A 9,281-nucleotide genomic window follows, 5' to 3' on the forward strand; every position below is an offset into this window, starting at 1 on the left:
TGTGCTTAGCCATACAGTATAGATATTTTTCTTTTTTTAGACAATGGAGTGTTTATCTCTTCTCCTTCAGGTCTATTTGTTTATTGATATATAAAACTTCATAGACATATTGCTTGCTGAATCAAAGCTGAAATAATGATGTAATATTCCAGGAGTTTTCTCAACTAAGCACTTTCCAAAGTGTGGCTTTGCCATTTGCTGAACCAATTTTGCAGGCTTGAAGAGTATACAAAAGCCAGCTGTAAAGAAATATTTACCAATTTCTGTGCAATGTCCTTTAAGCCATGACTCTTTCCAGACTTGTTCATCATTTCCCTATGTGTATCTTGAGAAAGAACTAAAACACAGCTCTGGGCCGCATTCAAAGATAGTGTAATTTACAAATTATTTTCATAGCAAAGTACTTCAAAATTTCAAGTAAAGAATGTTAACCTTTATATTTCACTTTGATTCACTTTGTTGGGTTGTTTTGATTTTTTTTTAATATACTCTATTTTACTTGTCAGTGTAAATTCACAAGACAGATGAAATCCTTTCCTAGTGCTGCCCATCTAAAGGGAGAAAGAGAAGGAATCAACACTGAATTTATATTCAGCTCTGCCAAGGGCAAAGTGGGAAAGGAAAAGTACAATGCTGCAAAGTGAGGCAAGCTATGGGCAGGTATAAACCTGGAATAAATCAGAACAGTTTAGGAGGTTCTCTGTGAGTCTCAAATGATGGACCTTTGTACCAGCTAAAAATGTGAAAAAGTGCCATATGAACACTTATGTCTGATGGGGTTTTTGCACACAAGCTACATGATTACCAGGAGATTTCAGTTTTTGCAGAGACAGTCTGCTCAGCTAATCCTGAGAGAATTGTCTGCAGCTATTAAAATTAAGACTTTACAGTGTGAAACTATGAAGTAATTTAATTAGTGCCTATTTGTTGGACAAGCAAGGACCTCCTATAGATCGCCATATCATTTGATATCGAATATGTGCCAGCTATCAACATTAATTTCTTGGAATTTGCTTGATTTTTCCCTTGATTAACTTAGGTTGAGTTAAATTTATCCATAAAGTGGACAGAAAATAAAACCTAATTTTTAAAATTGTATCAGAAATTTTAAATATTTTTTGTAAACTTCATTTCTCCCTGGACACCAAAATCCTTCATATTAACTCACTCCAGGCCTACCATCTTTTTGTTCGACACTTATTTAACAAGCACTGCATCTGTTTCTCTTTCACATGTTACTGCTGGATGCAGGGATTACATGCCAAGGGCTTATATGGAATAGAGAAAGTGTTCTAAGTAAGGAGTTCTCATTTAGAAGCATAGAATAGTTAGGGTTGGAAAGGACCTTAAGATCATCTAGTTCCAACCCCCCTGCCATGGGCAGGGACACTCTCACACTAAACCACGTCACCCGAGGCTCTATCCAACCTGGCCTTGAACGCTGCCGGGGTTGGAGCATTCACAACTTCCCTGGGCAACCTCTTCCAGTGCTTCACCAACCTTACAGTAAAGAACTTCTTCCTTTTATCCAAACTTCCCCTGTTTAAGTTTTAACCCGTTACCCCTTGTCCTGTCACTACAGTCCCTGACAAAGAGTACCTCTCCAGCATCCCTATAGGCCCCCCTCAGATACTGGAAGGCTGCTGTGAGGTCTCCATGCAGCCTTCCCTTCTCCAGGCTCAACAGCCCCAACTTTCTCAGCCTATCTTCATACGTGAGGTGCTCCAGTCCCCTGATCATCCTCGTGGCCTTCCTCTGGACTTGTTCCAACAGTTCCATGTCCTTTTTATGTTGAGGACACCAGAACTGCGCACAATACTCCAGGTGAGGTCTCCCGAGAGCAGAGTAGAGGGGCAGGATCACCTCCTTCAACCTGCTGGTCATGCTCCTTTTGATGCAGGTCAGGATCTAGTTGGCCTTCTGGGCTGCTAGCGCACACTGAAGCCAGCTCGTGTTCATTGGGATTCTGTGATTTTCTCATTGACCAGCACCCCCAATTCCTTCTCTGCAGGACTGCTCTGAATCTCTTCTCTGCCCATCCTGTAGCTGTGCCTGGGATTGCTCCATCCCAGGTGTAGGACCTTGCACTTGTCATGGTTAAACTTCATGAGGCTGGCATCTGCTCACCTTACAAGCATGTCAAGTCCCTCTGGATGGCATTCCTTCCCTCCAGCACATCAACCGAACCACACAGTTTGGTGTCATCGGCAAACTAATCTGATGTCATTTCCTGTGTTACCTATGCTGCAGCATAGTAAACTGGTGTCTCTCTAGGGGAACTGAAAGGAAATCCCTTGAGAAGCTCAAGTGAGGACAAAGCTACCTGTCTAAAAGGCTGACATTTCATAGACAAAGAAAGAAATTTTATGCCATTCTTTAAAATGAAACTGAATCAGGTATATTTTGGTTGTCAGCTTTGTGCTCAAGCAGTAGTAGAGCAGAACTATTTTACAGACTTCAAGTCCTACAGACTAGTTCTGTGTAGGAGAGATCATAGATTATATTCTCTTGTGGGGAGAGAAGGGGTTGTCCTGCTACCTACAGTATTGTTTGCATGCCTCTGACTTTCTGATTGTATGATCAGTACACTTTTATCTCTATCCAGCAAGCTGGCTCTACCACTTTTTAAGTGCTTATTCTTTGGCCATAACCACTTCCATGCTGAAGTACTAGGTGTTGCAGAGTTGTAACCAGCCTCACTTGCTGCTTCTTGCCAAAAGTGGAGGCAAAAGATACCACTGCAAACAGGGCCCTGGGTTCTTACATTGCCTGTCTGTTCAAAGGATGATTAGTTTTATTTTTCATAATGGCAAGATTGACACATTTTTACTTTCTTTACTGCACCATTTGCTTTTCTTTAATTTACTTCAACAGAACAAAGAACAGGCAGTTAATTGCGTCTTTCAATCATCCAGTCTAAGAATTTTATAATGAAAATTCTAGGAAAAAACCTGTACTGTGATATCTAGATTTCCAAAGTAGTTTGTGTTTCAGTTCTATGGCATTTTCTGAATTTATGTGGAAGGCATATATTGAAAGCAAATTGTGTTGTGTTGTTTTATTTAAATTCCAGAAATCGCTTCTTTTAGTGAAATCTTAAATTTAGATGACTCCCATGTGTAGAAACAATTTTTTTCAATGTAGCTGTTGAGTGAATACTCACAGTATTGTGACTGGTTTATTATTCTTTCCATGAGGGTTCCATTTAGATTTAAATCTGAGGCTGACTTGCAGAAGAGAACATGCATCACAAAAGACAGGTAGATCCAGTATGAGGAGGAGATAAGAGGGGTATGGAACAGCAGATTTCACACTTCATTGTAATTTGGACCATAGTATTTAAGTCCTTGGGAATGTCAAACCAAAGGTAGCTCAAGCTATTAAAATTAGGAATCTAATTAAAAAAACAAAACAAGTTGAAGGACAAGTTGAGCTTGCATCTGCTCTAGTCTTTGATAGCATATTAAGGCTTTTTTCTTTTCTTTTTTTTCCCCCTGGATTTTTAAGACTTAAAAAGTCCTAATGCTTAGGTTTAAATAAATAAATAAATAAATAAAATTAATTCTAACCCACATAGAAATGCATATTTGCACTGATTATTATTTTTAATGTATAAAAAAGGAAAATATATTGGTGCCTCAGGAAATAAATAATTTCCCTGCTATTACAGGGTAAATAATTCCTGTGGTGGTCACTCCTGTGATTTGAATAATAGACTTAATAACTTGATTCCTTTATTCATTATAATAAATCCTATAAATCCGCAGTGATGAAGAAAAGCCTTTCAAAAAGGCTGACAGGAATTAATGCAAAAATATCCTTTGTTCTCACAAGACTGGACAGAATTCCTCATTAAATATATCAGCAGAGAATACAGAAACAGAACTCATCTGCATACTCTAAATAGTTTAATTTTATTCACTGGATTTAATTGTTGTACCGGCAGACAGAAGTTAATCTGTCACATGGCATATGAACTTTGCAGAGTGGGAAATTCACTTTAAATTGCTTTGCTATTGAATCCAATTTGCACTCTCACTGAGCGAGAAAATATTTTTTGTTATGGATGGTTATATATTTTAACTACTTCACCTTTACCTCTAAGAATAGCCCTAAGAGGAGTTCCTCATTTTCTACATAGCGCTCATAGCTGTTTCTCAGATACCTCTGTCTACTCAGAATTGTTCTGAATTAGTGAGGATTACTGCCAGTTTTGGAAATAGAGCTTAAGTATGACAGCCATTCTGATTTTCAAGTATGATTCTGCAATTTGGCCGTACCTCATCCTAGAATTCAGTGGAGTTCCACAAGGAATGAATTAAATCCATCATCTGTATTTCTTTGAATACCTGTGTACAATGAGTAGCTTTTTCTGTTTCACAGGTAGGCTGGTATGCAGGGAATGATTTGGCAATGCTAAGGAAATTGTATTTGACCAAAATTGGACTTGAGGAATACCTGTCTCTTGCCACTTCTGAAAACATACTTCTGTCATTGTATAACATATTTGCATTTAGCACTGTCCTATACATGGTAATAATCTAGCAGCCCTGAAGAAAACCCATTCTCTTGCACAGAAATTTCAGTCTGTTAGAACCTCCCACCTTTTAGAGCATATGGGGCACCTAGGGACTGGAGAATAAACACAGGTAGGAACTGTCCTTGGCTCAATTTGTGAACAGGATGAAACTCCTGAAGTACAAGAAAATTATCTACAATCATATAAACTGTTGCCCTATCATAGGATGAATAATTACTAAAAAGGAAGCTTGTACTGTATGGGGAGGTGTGTGTGTAAAGTTGTTTACCTTTTAAGTTGTGTTTGATTTAGACTAAAAGGTGGACCTATTCCAGCTGAAAGCCCTGGAGATCTTTGATTTTTTTTTTTTTTTTCTTTTGTTACTTGAGGGATTTTTTTACTTGGGTTTTTTGGGGGTTTTCTGTTTGTTTGGTTTAGGTTTGTTTTGGCTTTTTTTTTTGCTTTAAGAATGATTCTTTGGTTGTGGTATTAATGTAAACCTCAATGTATGATAATTTTTCTCTCCCCATTTCCCCATCTCCCATCCTAGCCTTACAAACACACACACGCACGCATATAAAATAATGAGTAGTCAAGTAGGATTGTAGCTATAGCTATGGTACCCATACCTCTACAGGGCAATCACTAAGAAGAGATTTGTTGGGTTATTTGTTAGAGTTTCAAGGGAAACAGAGCTGGAATCCAACATTTACTATGTTAGAAATCAGTTTTGGAGATGAACAGATCTGCATTAGCCATGTCACATTATGCCCAAGCCAAGATACTTCTGTGTCTATGACATTTGAAAAAGTTGTGTTCCTTCTGTAAGTGTAGTTAATTACATATTGCTCAGTATATTTTCAAGATATTGTTTAAATTTCTACTCCATCTTTAAATGAAATTGTGGGGAAAAAAGTGACTACACCACATTATTTTTCAATGCTTCTACAGTTTCTTAGACTGCAAAGGGGAAAAGGAAGGGGTAGAGGAAGAAAGTTGCATGAGACCAAAGAACTCAGCCAAGCAGTTTTGGAAACAACAGGCCTGATTAAGCATGATCCACCATTTTTGCCTTCATATAACTGTAGCTTATGATAAAAAAATCAAACAAAATAAAGCTGTGTGTATCAGAGGCTCATAAAGAAAATGAATATGCAGATTCTGAAACTATCCAGTATATTAACTTTCATGCAGGTATCCAGAGGATCTGTCGTGCTTCATACACAGAAATTTAGAACATAGCCAGAACCTGTTACAGAATAGTAATAAATTCAAAAGCCCATTTCCACCATGAAAACAATCAGTTTATGTTTTTGAAGGAATTTTGCATACCAAAGTCTAGTTAGAGTTTCCATGTTTAAATTTTTTCCCTGTTGTTTTGATAAGACCTGGGTGTGTAAAATTAAACCTCATTTTTCTTCATTACAGTTCCAGGGTTTTCCCAGTCTGAAAGATAATTGTAGTGCATTTTGATTAGCTACTTGTAGAAACAATTGCTGTAATCCCACACTGTCGTTAGTGATACTTTCTCCTCTTTCCCTTATGATACCCAAAGGACTGAAATTGTGTTATTCTTTTTAGGTCTCCTAAGCTGATGCCATTTTGTGCTCAAATCAGTGGAATTTGGAACAGCTCTTTGTGCTCTGATTATATTCAGGGGGGAATTTTTTCACATGAGAATTTTCCTCTGATAGAGTAGAGCTGCTGCTGTGTGTCTTGGGCTGTAACTATCCCCTTGGTATTATTTCAGCTGTCTGGGAAAGAGTTATTTAATTAAAGAATTAACTATACTTGAATACAGAGAAATGTAAGTGCATACATCTAAGAGAGAAATGTAGGCCACACTTTCATGGTGGAGATGATTTGGGAAAACAGCTGAAAAAAATTATACTGGGCAAATAAATTTCTGATAGTATAGGACTGACAGAAGAGGTAAATAGGAGCCTTAGGTGTAGAAAGAACAGACTGCTGAGCACCAACAACATTCTGTATATAGCAAAGATGAGTTTGCTACAGGAATAATGTTTATTGTTCTATCAATTCTTTTATAACACAGCAAATTGCAGAAAAGGTTTCTTAGAACAGAAATATAAATATATTTTAAGATAAGACTCAAGGGATTAATAAGACTAGTATGAAGCTTGCTCATGGTCTAGAACTGCACATTTATGAAGGGAAAAGAGATTTGATTTTAAAGAACTTGTTAACCTAGAAGGCAGAAATACAACAAGATCCCATGGTATCAAATTTAAAGTAGAAAAGAGGAAATAACAATGCAACATTTTAAAAGTGACAGTGAGTAACCACTGAAGTAGATATCCAAGGGAAAAAAAGGAAATTTCTCATAATGTGAAATCTTTAAATCAGTTTCTTTTAAGTATTATATTTTAGATGAAGTTCTAGTAACCAGTCCTGACAGTGCTTGCATGTCTACTTCAGAAATTGTAGGTCAAATTTGATGGCCAATTTTAATTAAAACCTTAGGCTGTACTGATCATTCCTGTTTGAAGAAGTGAACTGGGATCTTGCCTACTCTCCTGCAGTAGCAATTTCTACTAAACATGTTAAAGAACTAGATTTAATATTCTGCTGCCTGCTTGCACTTAACCTCATGGAAATACAGAGTAGTGAGCTTATGTGCCATAACATACATGGAACAAACCCCAGGCATCTATTTAGAAGATGAAAGGATGAAGATCTGAATCTCCTAGTTATTATATCACATCTCTTCTGAATGCATGGATTAGTTTCTTTTGGGTCAAAGGAATGCTTCGTAAAATAGACGCCTCCAAATCCCAGGAAAGCGATGATGCAAAGGAAATGAAAAGAACTGTAGAAGCTTTTTTTAATATTTCTAAACAGCTTTAACTTATTTAACATATATTTACTGTGACTGTAACCAAAACCAAAATAGCATGATTCGAACTGTGATCACAGCTAACACTCTCTAAAACTACAGAGTTTAGTCTGATGGGGGAGAAAAAACACTAGTCACATATTTTACTTCTCAGTCAGAGTTTCAGTCATAGAATCATAAAACAGTTTGGGTTGGAAGGGACCTTTAAAGATCATCTAATTCCAACCCCTCCACTATAGGCAGGGACACCTGGTATAAAAATCTTCAGCACTAGATTTTAACATCATCGCCTTTACACTTCTGCAAGACAAATTTCATCATTTGTTCTATTTGAAAATTATGAAGGTTCTCATTACTGAATGCTATTTTGTTTGTGTCTGTGTTATTGCATTCTCTCTAAAATGATGTTTTTGAAACCAGATCTAGCTTTTGAATGGAGGAGGACACTCAAGGGTTGAATAGAGTTTGAGGTAAGCCTTATTTATCTTGTTATCCGTGAGGTTTCATGCTTATTTGAAGGTTTTGACATGATTTGCTGGGATTCATCTCCCTCTCCTCTCCTTCCATCAATTCATTCAAGTGTTTTTCTCTGTCTGTGAGGAAGACTTAAATATATCTCTTCCTACAGCTTTTAGTAGAGTGTGAGAAAAGAATGGCCTTATCACCATTATTACGTTTGGTGGTTTGTTGTTGTTTTGGTGTTTGTTTTCTGTTTGGGTTTTTTTTTTTTTTTGTTTCTGTGTTTTGTTTTAAGAGGGTAAACTATTGTTCCAGTTTATGGCTTTTGAAATTCCATTTTCTAGCGCATAATGAAGCAGCATCATGTAGTAAATTAATTTCTACTGTTGGATTTTGTTCACGTTCTACCGTGGCATGAGCATACATCATGCATTTGGATTTTATTCTGGCTGCGGTTATTGTTCGCATGTGATTATATGAGAAGATTAGTATTTTTTTCTTTAAGTCTTTATTTCCCTGCGTTGTAGACATGAAAAAGATGGTGATATAAATGCATTTGTTCTAAGATTATTTAATGCAGTAACAGAAACAACATGGACAATATGAACAAATAAACATTGATTCATCTTGTAACTTCTGGGAGATTTACAGTTAGGTGCTACAGTATTTGTAGGCATTTCTTAGATTTTTCATCATGTTTTGGGGTTGCATTTCTTTTTTACGTTTAAAAAAATATTTATACCCATCTTTATCTCTTTTGTAAATTATAATCTTGATGTTGTCCCATGGCTATGTAGAGCTTTGTGAAAAATTAGTTTCATCACTCAGAACCCCAAAATCCCTAATATCACATGCCAAATGCTGATCACATGGTAATTTTCTTCTTCAATACCTGTTTAAGGACTGTGAGATCAACATTTACAGTGGCCAATGTCAGTAAGTAAAAATTTACAATAAAAAATGTACAGCAAGTAAGAAATTTACAGTAAGTAAAGATACTTTATTACTTCACTATGAAATCTATTGTAAATCAATCAAAATTATATTTAGATGATTACAAGAGTGCATTCCTTTAGAAATAGCATACAGACATTAATATTGCTGTGACTTTTGTTTGATTTTTCAGGTTAAAATACAAAACTATAAAAATACAAAGCTGAAACTGTTATTTCTCTAGTGTATCTGCAGCTTTTATTTTAGAGGTTAGGGCAACTTCCTAACATCTTTTTCCTACTGGCAGTGCAGTGGACTTCAGTTTCTATGAATTTTTTACTAAGCATTTTCAATAAATTTCCTATGTCATTATTAGAAAAAGTGTTTAATTCAGATTGTAGGACATAATGTTCCTAGCAAGCACTAGAACTAGTGGCAAGCCTGTACTTCAAGAAGACCAGGAGTAGCACAGGTATCGTTGGTGTATTCTTGAGAAGATTAGGCTGGCTGTTG

The sequence above is a fragment of the Lathamus discolor genome, chromosome 3 (genome assembly GCF_037157495.1).
Source record: "Lathamus discolor isolate bLatDis1 chromosome 3, bLatDis1.hap1, whole genome shotgun sequence".
Classification (NCBI taxonomy): Eukaryota; Metazoa; Chordata; class Aves; order Psittaciformes; family Psittacidae; genus Lathamus; species Lathamus discolor.